This window comes from Solanum tuberosum, unplaced genomic scaffold (genome assembly GCF_000226075.1).
Source record: "Solanum tuberosum cultivar DM 1-3 516 R44 unplaced genomic scaffold, SolTub_3.0 scf00093, whole genome shotgun sequence".
Taxonomy (NCBI): Eukaryota; Viridiplantae; Streptophyta; class Magnoliopsida; order Solanales; family Solanaceae; genus Solanum; species Solanum tuberosum.
In genome coordinates this window covers 200,931-214,740 of record NW_006239018.1, presented here as the reverse complement: position 1 = coordinate 214,740, position 13,810 = coordinate 200,931, and the positions used below count along the sequence as shown (strand labels likewise).

Genomic DNA, 13,810 nt, shown 5'->3' with positions numbered 1-13,810 from the left:
AAATATATTTTAAAAAAATAATAAAATTTTTATTTTTCCAAAAAAAAAAGTTCTTTTGAAATTTTTTTGGAGGTGAGGGTGGGGTTGCCAAAAAAAATTTCACAAAAAAGGTCTTTTAAATTATTATTTTTGGGGGGGAGGGGGGTTATAGAGGTGGGGTGATATGGGGTAGGGTGTGATGGTAAGGGTTGAGGTACGTAGCTTTGATTTAATATTTTTTTGCTTTAGAAGATTAAAGTGGGTTGCAACCATTTTACTCAAACCATATTTACCCATATTTTATATGGGTAGATTGTGATCCAATCTATTTTAACTCAATCCATATTCAATCCATCTGAATTCGATCCAATCCACCCATTTGCCACCCCTAATAGAAAAGAAAGAATGAGAGAATTAATGTATTCCAGGTACATGTATATCTAGTTGGATAGAATGTATCTAAAACAAATTACACAAAAAATGATCTCATTATCTGGAATACGTGTATATGAACGCGCTAGATAAATGTATTTAAATATCAAAATTTGGCACGAATAATAATTTCAAAAACTCACGAAAAGACACATAATTAGATCTTAAACTAATGAAATTTATGGTGTTTGCCCTTAACAATACATGAATTTTCAATTCATGCATAAATATGATTAAACACACAATTGTCTTTTAAAACATTTTCTCCACATATATTTCACTATATTTGTGAATGAACTTCCCCAGACCCCACCTAGTGGGATTTCACTGGGCATGTTGTTGTTGTTGTGAATGAACTTATGTAAGTAGATTTTTAAAAACACACCTATATTAAATAATAATGTATAAGAATGATTTTAACGTAATTAATATTAGCACAATTAAAACCATCATATTACTAATACAAGCTTAAAACACCTCAGAAGCAAATTGGTGTACTACCCTATCTCGCTTTTATGGCATAGTTAAGTGATAAATACTTTGATTTTAACTATTGATTAAATTGTTTGATATAATGTAAATAAAGGGGGTCAAAAATAGTAAGAAAATAGTGTAAAGGTTTTAGAACTGAACTAAATTGTTAAGGGTTAATGGCTCCCTTGACTTTCAAAAAGACTATATTTATCAATATATTATGTCTACTACACACATCTCCATTCAGAATTGATTAAACAAAAATAAAAAAGAATGATAATTAGATCATCTTACTAACCAAAATTAGTCAAATTATTAGTTTTGTAACGATCTATTCTCGTCGTTATAGAAAAGTAAACGGGAAAATTTTTTGGGCAGAAAACTTTTTGATAAACTTGGAATTTTCCAACCTAGTCCAGATTTGGACGAAATCGGAGTCAGTGAGGTCTGGGGAAATCTGGTAACAAATGAAAGATCTAATAATGAATTTGATCGCATAAGTGGATAGCTAAGACGTTAAGAAAACCATACGACTTTACGGAATTGAATTTGGGCGAGTAGAACTCCCAAAATTGATCTTAGCGCGAGAGGATAGTTTCTGAGTGTCATGGGATGAATGTGTGTTGTGAAATGGGGGTTTGAAACTCTTAATCCGGCTCACTGGTTCTGTGCAAGCCGCCAGGGTGGGGACGCTATGGCGGGATGGGGGCCGTCATAGCGGGCCAATCGCGAATTAAGTCGGAAATAAACCCCAAAAACGTCATTATTCTGCAAACTTCGTTCTTAAGAGTTAGGAGACGAACCAGGGCGACTTCTTGGCAGTTTTTCACTATTCTTGAGGCTAAAGGTAAGGTTTCACTCCCCGAATCCGTTTTTCAATTCGTAGAATGTAAATTCAGGGGTAATTATTGATAGGGGAGGGTTTTAGAGCTGTTTGGATGGTGGAAAAAGCCCTATTTTGGGTATTGGGATCATGGGTTTGGCTTAGGGTTGATAGTATTGATTGTAATCCGGGTAATTAGCCATCGTTTATTGATCTCTGCGTTATGTTGATTGTTTGTCAAGTTTCTTATGAAGGTTCAAGCTTTGTTCGAGGTAGGTGATAGTTGTGATTTCATGTTGGTGTGATGTATGTTAGTAATTACTTCATTGTAATGCATACATGTATGCGAATGTTGCATTATTGATCACACCAATTGTAAATGAGAATGATTAAATAATTGTATGTCATGAATCATGACTTGATTGTATGATTATGAGAATGTACATATGAGTGTGATTGTATGCATATATTTATGCGAACATTGCACTATTGACCACACTAATCGTAAATGAGCATGAATGAATGATTGTATGCCATGAATCAACACTTGATTGTATGATTATGAGAATGTACATTGTGATTGTGATTGTGGCTTGTTGAACGGATCGGGTGTTATGTTCCAACACACTAACTTGGATCGAGTGTCACGTCCGACACACTAACTTGGATCGGGTACCACGTACCGGTACACTAACAGTTTGGGTATGGTTTCCGTGAGAGGACCAATGACTTGACATGTCTATATATCTTTGAGATTGTGAAATTGACGTTGTTCGTAAGTATCTTCAGGCGGCTACTGACTGACCTCGTTCAGAAGACCAGTGATCGACTCGAATTCAAGGGTGAGCCAGTTCTTCTGGGCTGTCATGAGTTCTCTTTGTATTAATTATGTCCACATCTTCGGACTTAGACTAGTGCTTTAGTTTTCTTGTGTTTAATTGGGTTGTACCCATTTCCTTTAGACTTATGATTCCTTGTTAAAGTTTTGATACATTGACTTTCAGGTTCTAAGCAGTAATTTCCGCAATGTTTTGTTAGATCTATTGGAGTTTATGGGAACTCTACTTGACTCTTGCATTTAAACCTGCTTCCGTATCTTTAAATGCCTAAGTTTTGATTAAGTTGCGTAGTTCTCGGGTTAACTAATTAGTATTAATGGTTCTCCCACCGGAGGATTAGTGTGGGTGTCAATCACAACGGTCAGAATCGTGACAAGTTTACTACTCAATGGTCACTATACTAATCAAACTTAGCCCAATTATTAGTTCATTATTCCTGTAGTCTTATTTGTTTTTTTTGTCTCTACCCTTTAGCCCCTCTTTCATGTGATTCTTTTAACTCTTTCAAAAATGTATCTTTTTATATCCCGTAAAAGATTTCTTAGACTATCTAGATGGCAGTAAAGAGTTTGCAAATGAATTATTCCATGGAACTCATCTCTAGTGATGCAGTACAAATCATGTAAAAATAATGATAGTTTTTACTTATTTAGTGATAATTAACTTCTTGAGGTAACGGTTATCTTTTGATGAAATGTACGTGAGTTGATTATCATGAAACCACTTCTTTAAAAATTTACAGATTCACGATTTTGTAGTTCTCATAACATTCATAATTAACAAGTATATCACGAGGTAGATTTGTCGCAAACGTGAATCCTTTTGAGTGAATAATATATTTTTAAAAAATTGAAATATCGAGAGGAAACTGTATCTAATTTGGAACTGTTTAGAGGAGATTTGAGTTAGTTGCGACTGAAAAAAAAGAAGTCAACATTCAATGTATAATTTATTGTATCAACAATGTATATAGATGTATTACATATCTGGTATATAGTTATGTATAATTTATACACGAAGTATACATTATTTATACAATATCGATACATTATATATCGTATCAATATACTACATATACGTTAACCATGTGGTCAAAAGTAATTTTATTGTATGTATCACTAATTTTAGGCTATTTTTTATATAAATAAAAACTTGGATTATATTTAGTGCAATTTAAATTACTCTATTGTATATTTATAAAAGAATTTCCTTTAAAATATTATATCAGCATTACTGGCCCATTTTTTAAGCAGATAAACAATACAAGCCCAACAAACTTCCAAGTAAATCCTGGTCCATCAAACAATCCTACTTGCTTGGGCCTTTATTTTTTATATTATAATAAATTATATTCATAAGTAAGAAAATAGATAAAAAGTGTAAAGAGACAAGAAAGAAAAAGTTTTTAAATTTTTTTTTCTAAGTATATTTAAGTGAGTTTATTTATGGTGTTCATAGATGCATATAAAAAGTTGTCTTTCACACAAAATCTTGCTATACAAAATCAATAAGGTTTTATATCATTGGAGGCATAAAATGCGTTGACAAATTGTCTCCTACTTGTTCTTGTTGGTGATGTTGACTTTAAAATAAAATAAAACAGTGAGTACTACAATATATATGAAATATATTTTATATAATACATGGATTAAGTAATAAAAATATGTTTGTCTTTAAAAATAATACTTTTACGACTTGCTATTATTTTATTCAGAATTTTATATTTGGACATATCTTTCTGAATATTCTTCTTAACGATCAAATGACCCCCTCAAAATCATAAAAAAATTGATGTCTCTTCACTCTTAATTGTCGATATTGTGTATATTTGAGTCTTAAAATTAAAAGTATACTTCAAATAAGGAGTGTTTTTCTTAACGAGCTATTAAAATTATTTGAATCAAAAGTATCAAATATAGGGTATCGTCATATTTATGCATGTGTTCTTCCGTGTTTGGCGCAATATTTTAATGATTTCCCTCTCATGTTGCTGTCTAATAATCCCCAATAAAGCCATTTTTGGCTCGTTAAATTATTGTGGACATTAACAAAAGTACAAACCATTATTAAAAAAAAAAAATAGTTATGAATTTTATTTTTAATCTGCTGCTTAATTACATATAGCTAATCGATTTTTTTTTTTTGATAACTTGTCACTAAATAGGGTTAAATTAACTACTCATTTTGTTGTTTATCAACAAATTTATCTATCACTAAATTTTAATCTTTTAGTATTGCACTAGAATGATGATGCAATTATTTATAGGAAAAAGGGTTCGAGATATATTTGAACTTTGACCGAAATTGCTGTAACAATCCCAAACTTTGGGCAAGACCTATTACCCCTGCACTATTTAATAGTGTATTTCGAAGATATATATGTGCTCACGTGAAATCATAAATATTACATCATTATAAATAGTAACTTGTCCAGCTAGACACTTATATATCTTTAAAATACAGTATTAAATAGTGCAGGAGGTAATAGGTCCTGCCTAAAATTTTGGATTGTTACAACAATTTCGATCAAAATTCAGATATATTTCAGACATTTTCCCCTTATTTATATAACTCTCTTCACTCACATTTAATTGTCCATAGTAGATTTTATACTCTTATTAAAAATAATAAACAAGTATATAATTAGCTCATATATATTCCTGGTGAGTAGTTACAAATTAAAGGACTTATGAAACGATTTAGATATCAATAGATAATTCACCTTAAGGTTGAAACAGGAAAGCAATTTTTTTTTTATTTAATATGTTAAAATAAAAATTATTTTTAATATATTAAACACATAAAAATGACCTAAGAAAATAATAAATGATTTACCTATTTCTATAAGAATCACAGGGGAAAGTATTATAAGATTGGTGGCGTACCTAAACATAAAAAATATATAGTATATTTCCTTTTTACTTGCTCTGTTCCATTTTCCTAGCTTCTATATCAAAATTAAATATTTTAATTTTACTTATTTAATTTAGCAAATTAAGAGAATTATTACTTTTTTCCTATAAGGTAATAGTAATCATATTTATAGTTCCAAAATATTAGTATTAATAAAGTTAGTTTTGTAAAATGTACATTTTATTGTTTTTTTTCAAGGAATATGTCAGGTTAACACGAGTCAGATGTAATGAGGGAATACTTACTTATTTTCGCTTATCAAGATTTATTTTTCTTTCGATATTGCTCTTAATATTAAAGTTTCAACACATTATTAATAAGACTAATTTAATAAAATATACTTTTAATTAAAAAAAATAAAGAGATGTGACAGATCAATAAACATTAAAAGTAATACAAAACCGAGGGAATAATTAGTATAATTATGATAATATTAATGTTAGGATATATGACTAATTATTGCAGGGTTTGGTGGATCCTTCATAATAAAGAATATTGGTGCATGCAATAATCGTGCTTTAGTGCACGCCAAACTACAGACAAAATAATAATTGGGATGAGAAAACTACTCTTGACTCTTGTGATTATTCATTATTATGATTCTTTGCATCCTTTTTCGATTATGTTAGTAATAAAATTAACAACCATATTAGTTTATAACTATAAGCTTTGCATAAAGTCTCACTTAACCTAACACGGCCTTTCTAAACCACCAACTTTAGTTTGGCTCTTTTTAAAAGCATAGGCTACTTAATTTATCATACAATTATGGGAGGGGCGGAATTATAATTAATAATATGATGATCAATTTAACCTTATATGAAAAAAATTTATATCATATATATATAAGTTGAATGAAATTATATTAAATCTTAAACACCTCAAAATATACTTACGGAAATTGATGATTGCACCATTGTGTAATGTGTACAACTATTAACATCTTCACCGCTTGGCAATTGGCATGCAACAAGTGAATTTACTCAATTATTTCCTCTCTCCTAATTGTGACACATTTCGGATTTTCACATTCAAACAAGTTTATCTTTGACCGTAAATTGTTATATATCTTTTAGATATTTTGAATTGTCAATTACTGTGACTTATAGTACTTTTTATGTAGTTTACTAATATAGAAATTTCATTTTTTAAAAATTTAAAGATTTCATGAACAAATTTTCAGTTAAACTTAAATTGTTTGACTTTCGAAAAACGAAATATTTCACATAAATTGAGACAAAGGGAATAACATTTATAATCAAGCACGGAGGTAACTCTATTGTTATTGATATCGAATTAATTTATGTATACAAAAAAGTGTATAATTTTTAATATATTAATATAATTTAATTTATAATAGTAACTTGTTAGTTTCATATGAACTTATTTATAATTATCTCGTGAGTCGTGAATAAATGAATTCTGGGGAAAAAGTCATATTTATTATTAAAATAAATAAATTAATATTACTTATACTTCCAATTTATATATATATTTATACATATTGTCATAAATCATTGATGAGTCAAATATATATATAACTATTCATTTTAGCTATTTAAATTATAGCTATACTGCGTAAATATGCAAACTCTAGTTATGAAAGCCTATTATTTTTTTACGGTAGCTATTTATGAAATTTTCCCATATATATCAAAATAGTTCTTGGCCAAAAATATACTTATTATATTAAAGAGAAACTAAAGAAGCAAATAACAAAATCTGGGCCAGACCTCAGCTGGTCCAGCCCACAAATCAATATTTTGTTCGGCTTTGTAGGACACATTTGAACATGAAATATAAAATTAGATTGATATAAAAATTAAAGCTATACATCAGATTAATATAAAATGGAAGTTATATATGTGATATAAAATCAGATTTTTATACATCTACTAAACTATAATGAAAGAAAGCACAAGAGATATATTTTGGGAGGGAGTTTGGAAAATTTCTGCAACTTGCCACCTACACCTTGCATCCCCACCCACACTAAATTTTTTAACAAAAAATTCAATCCGTCTTACTCACGGCATAAAGTTAGACTTACTCTACCCAACCCAACATAAGATAAAACTCACTCTATCTCGCATTTGCTTCGCTCCATTGTCATTTTTACTGTATGAAGCAGGATGAAACCAACTAACATGTGGAAGACCTTGTCTCTCTCTCCATTGGTTGATAGGTACTCATTACACGTGGTCCAATCAAAATAGTATTTCGTTATTTCAATTTGTCGCTTGACACAAAGTAATAACTTTTAGTTTTTAAATTTTATAATATTATATTAAAGAGATATGTAATAATAATAATAATAATAACAATACATTTAGTAAATTTTCTATGAATATTAAAAGTATTTGTAATATATCAAAATATTCTTAAATCTTTTCGATATGAAGTGTTGCAATGGCTCAATATAAATGTGACATTATTTTGCTAGAAGTTAAATAAGAAAGAAAAGCTAACCAATGAAAACGATGGAAGTATTAGTCCCACATATATCAATTTTTATTTTTTAAATTTTTTGTGACGTGATTGCCACGCACATGATTCATGCTGCAATTTGCAATGTCATTCCAAAATTTGCTCGCACTAAATGCTATGACAAATTGACAAAAAAAAAAATGTTTAAGCTATGTACCTTTCACGTATATATTTTCTTCGAAAAAGGGTCAAAATTGTCCCTGAATTATGCAAAATAGACCATTTATACCTTTCGCTACATTTTGGGATAAAAAATGCCCCTGCCGTTATCCCAAGAAACCACAAATACCCTCAAGAGTTAACACCTCAAATTTTTAGTGACATGACAAGCCACGTGGGACTAATCCTTCCACCTAAGCGTTGCCAACTAGGATTCACTACAAAAGAACTAGACCTTTAGCGGCAACAATAGTCGCCACAAAATCCCGAAATATTGTTACTAAAGATTATGAGTGATTTTTAGTGGCGACTAAGGTTGCAACAACCATTCGCTAGTAAAACCTATTTTTCAACAAAATAATATGATTATTAATTTTCGGTTGCAACCTAATATTCTAAAATAAATAACTTGGACTATTAACATTAAAAACATCCAATATTATTACGAAAATCATCAAAACTATTTCTCGATTCAAATCTCCTACTAAATAATGCTTCATCATACACTTTATACATTTACATATGATATAAAAATAAGACATATAGTGTCTTCAAACTCCTCCTTAATCGATATCATTTTTGGTTTTTTAAAAAACAATGAAGAAAAAACACACAAATCAGAATTTCTTATTAAAAAACCTTTAGTGACGACTTTCTGGGATTTTGTGGCGACTGTTGTCGCCGCTAAAGGCCTAGTTCTTTTGTAGTGAACCCTAGTTGGCAACGCTTAGGTGGAAGGATTAGGGCCTGTTTGGATTGGCTTTTGGCTTACTTATGACTTATAAGCCAAAAGCCATAAGTTAGGATTTCTAACTTATGACTTTTGGCTTATTTTTGTTATTTTGACTTTAAAATAAGTGCTTATAAGCACTTTTTAACTTTACCCAAACACTTCAAAACTGCTTAAAAGCTATTTTGGCTTAAAAACACCTAAAATAAGTCAATCTAAATGGGCACTTAGTCCCACGTGGCTTGCCATGTCACTAAATTTTTGGGGTGTTAACTCTTGAGGGTATTTGTGTGGTCTCTTAGGATAACAGCAGGGGCATTTTTTATCCCAAAATGTAACGAAGGGTATAAGTGGTCTATTTCGCATTGTTCAGGGGAAATTTTGACCCTTTTCCGTATTTTCTTACTATCTTTTAAGCAATATGTAGTTATATTATTTAATATAATTAATAATTTCCTTATCAAGTTATTTTTAATTATTTTAAAAATTAAAGTATTGGACAAAGTTTTCTTACAAAATAATTTTTGAATACTTATAGCGTATTAGCAATTATTATTTATTATGCACCTAAGAGATATCACGAGATAAGAATTTGTATAATTCAACTCTTAATTGTATAAATTCAGAATTTTGTAAAATTTGATCCTAATTGTATAAATCTAGAATTTTCCTAATTGTATAGATCCAGAAATTTTCTAATTGTATAAATCCAGAATTTGTATATGCTTACCCTAACTTGTATATAGTTATCCAGTTGATACATTTGATTTGTATAAGTTTTGACAAATTCTTAAACATATAAATACAAAAATTGTATATACTTAATCTATTTATATATTGACAATTGGATTATACAAATGACAAGCGAACTATACAAATGGAAATACCTTTAACAAACAAAACTATATCAATGAAATATAATTAGACAAACTGTAGCTAAAAAGTCTTATTAAGTTAGTCTCTTTGTTATTTATGAAATTTTCTTTTTATAAATAAACTTCATAGAAGAATATTGGTTGTAACTTGCTTTGCAGTTTAAACATGCATCTATTTGGTTGAAAGTGAAATATTATATTAATAATATCATATTTCATTAGTACTTTAAACGTGCATTTTATGCGCCAGAGATCGTTTATTATCCTTTGTTCGATCATACTAGTCCCTTATTGACTTTGTACATTCTTAAGAAATTATAAATATTAAATAAAAAGGTAATTTTACTATATCGCTCTTTAAATGTAATAAATATAATGTCTTGAAAAATGAAATAGAGAAATTACTATAATTAACGATAAGAATAAATTAGGAATAAAGTATAAAATTATCCATTGATTTCATAAAATGGACAAATATTATTAGACACCTTAAAATAATATAGTAGACAAATTATTAATATTAAACTAAGGGAGTTTAGGATTTCACAAGTTGCTTCAAATGGGCACACCAATTCACAAAGCAAGAGCAAACGTATATAGAGTCACGTTTATTGTTTGTATTATTTTAATTAATATAATCACATGTAAATGATTTCATTTATCTTCGATAATTAAACGTGGGCCTTATTGACAATTTTTGTGGCTATATATGGTGTAACTGTAAGAATTTTCCTACGAGATTTGAAATATAAAAATAAAAATTTAATAATTACAGTGACTTTATGCTATTTTAGAAAATATATCCAAGTGGTTTTGAAAGTAAACGAAAAACTCATGTGCATAAGAATGAATTTTTGATGTAGTTATTATTTTCCTTCATTTTTATTTTTTATTTTTCGTGCTTGTATTGTAATTTTCTAAAACTAGATAGTGTTTTATATATATATACTAGATACACGACCCCGTGCTAGCACGGGGTCCAATATCTATTCGTCTCATATTAATTGATTACTTTTCATTTTGCACGGTACTGAAGAAATTATAAATAAGAAAATAATTTTACTAATTCAACCCTTAAAAAACTTTGTGAGAATTTTACAAACAAATGTGACACTTTTAAAAGAAATTAACGGCAAGGGTAATATAGGAAAATTTTAAATAATGTTTTGTTGATTTAGTAAGATGATCAACTAATATGAAATAATTATTTTTAGAATAATAGTCAATTAATATGATACGAAGAGAGTGTCATAGAACTTGAAAAGTTAGCCAAATTTTTATATGATTTTAAAAAAGATTTTAAGTTGTTAGTACTTTTTATATAATTTTAAAAATAATATATATTACTCTCTTTGTTTCAATTTACGTGGCATAAATAGAATTTCAAAAATTAATCATTTTTTATATGTCTTTTAAATATTTAACGTAATTTTCAGATCATATATGTTACTTCTCCTATCCCAATTTATGTAGCACTGATAAGCTTTTTTTAGAGTCAAGTGATTTTTTGTATGTATTTTATACTTTTTAAATTGTTAATTATTGTGATTTATAAATTAATACCAATAGAATTTCGAGAGTCAATTAAATTTTCTATATAACTTTTAAGTATTTAAGTTGTCAATTATTATGATTTATAGTGTTATTTATATTTATAGAATTTTTAGATATATAACAAACTAAAAAAAGACATAATTTTTTCATATTTGGTAAACAAATAAAGTAATTAGCATTTTAAAAAATGGCCCACATGCATGGAAAGTAGGCAATTTTTTTTGCGCCTGAAAAGTAATATGTGGAAGGGCTTTTATGTCCCAAATTTTAAAAGTACAACTACAAAAAAGTGAAGTACAATATTATTCATTAGAAAACTATTAAAAGTTGGACCAAATTGCCCTTAAAGTTTCCTAAATATGGCAAAAAACAGCCATGTTGAAAGTTGAAAACTAATGAATAGTACGAATAATATTTATGTACTTTCATTGAAAAAAAATCAGTTTTAAAGAAGATGAAATGCTACAATGTATAAACAAGATAGTGTATCTATCTATATATATTTATTAAACATCGATAAGGATTAATGCATATAATTATTTTGCTCGAATTCATTTTTACTGTTATAGTGACTTAAGAAGTCCATAAATAATTTAGCTAAGGATTAAATAGTTAATTATGTATTTTTCTCAATTGCTAAAAATAGAAAAGAGTCATATAAAATATTATTATGTATTATTTCTTTTCTTTTTTTTGTTAAATTTGTTTTTACGTGAAATTAGAGAAAAAAAATTGAAATGCATATAATTATTTGTTCGAATTCATTTTTACTGTTGTAGTGACTTAAGAAGTCCATAAATAATTTAGCTAAGGATTAAATAGTTAATTATGTATTTTTCTCAATTGCTAAAAATAGAAAAGAGTCATATAAAATATTATTATGTATTATTCCTTTTTTTTTTGTTAAATTTGTTTTTAAGTGAAATTAGAGAAAAAAATTTGAAATGTATATAATTATTTTGTTCAAATTCATTTTTACTGCTATAGTGACTTAAGAAATCCATAAATAATTTAGCTAAGGATTAAATAGTTAATAATGTATTTTCTCAATTGCTAAAAATAGAAAATGAGTCATATAAAATATTATTATGTATTATTCCTTTTTTTTGTTAAATTTGTTTTTACGTGAAATTAGAGAAAAAAAATTGATGAATCTATTGGTGTGTTCTGTAAAATGTTAATTTTCTATATTTGACGAGCTAAAATTTTAATAACATATTTCCTCTAGAAAATAAGTTTTTTTTTTCTTTTGAAATGAGGAAATGATTTTAAAATCATATAAACATTTGGCTAACTTTTCAAATTCTATAACACTCCCTTCGTCCCATGTTAATTGACTATTATTCTAAAAATAGTTGTCTCATATTAGTTGATCACCTTACTAAATCAACAAAACATTAGAGAGTCAATCAAACTTTTTATATAACTTTTAAATATCGAAGTTGTTAATTATCGTAATTTATAGTATTACTTATATTATTTTAAAATATATTTAAATATTATATGTTACTCTTTTTATCCTAATTTAAATAGTATTGATAGAATTTAAAGTGTCAAATAATTGTTAATTATTGTGATATATAGTACTTTTTATGTAGTTTTATATATATATATATAAATAATATTTTTAAGTATACTAAATTGTTAATTATTTTAATATCCACTTTATTTTTATTTTTTAAATATGTAATCAACTAAAAAAGGTGAGACATGATAATTAAAATAAAGAAATACAAAATAGTATGGGTCAGCCGAGATGATAAAGTTGGTGGGGCCCACTTAAATTAAATAAAAATGGATATATGTGTCATTATAGAGATGTTGGCTGGTCTTTTTGTCTAAAGAAGAAAAAGTACAATTATAAAGTACTGCCATACAAGAGTTTTAAGGAGTAAAAGATAGCAAATACCGTAATTCTAAACATTAATTGCAAGGGGCAATGATCAAATTGCACTTGAGCTTTTCTAAATATGACAAAAAATAGCCATAAAGTTTGAAAACTCTCCCTTCTATATAATAGAAATACATTATCGAAAAATTAATATATGGTTTATATAGAAAAAAAACATGCAAAGTAATTGATAGTGCATATTTTATCATTGAATTGTAACTCACATGATGATGATAATTGATATGTCATGTGTCTACCACGAAACACATCTAAATGAATTATTTTTATTATGATTCAGTTTATATGTTTTATTCTATCTTTATAGATATTTTAGTAAAATCTGAATACTTTTATATATACATTTATATAAAAATTTATATTTTAATTATTATAATTTTTTATATATCACTAAGTATATTTAAAATTATAATATTCAAAAAAAATATTTTTATACGTCCTTAGTTAAAAAGGTAAAATTGTTAAGTATTTCTTATTATCTGTGTTGTTCTCTATATTTGGGGTTGTTTGGTGCAATAGTGGGATATTCCGGTATATTCCATGAAGTAAGATAGGACATTTTTTATATGAAGTAATTAGTTTCATTATTTTAGTATAAAATTATTTATAAATTAGTTAATATTTTGAATTAAATAT

At 27.4% G+C, this 13,810-nt stretch overlaps 1 long non-coding RNA gene across 1 annotated transcript in view; it reads right to left on the bottom strand.

Annotated features, from left to right (window-relative positions):
- Positions 1-13,810, bottom strand: part of LOC107060687 (uncharacterized) — a 38,408-nt gene that overhangs the window by 22,721 nt on the left and 1,877 nt on the right. The window contains exon 2 of the long non-coding RNA XR_001473466.1: positions 2,506-2,508. This is a non-coding gene — a long non-coding RNA (uncharacterized lncRNA). The remainder of the gene's footprint in view (positions 1-2,505; positions 2,509-13,810) is intronic.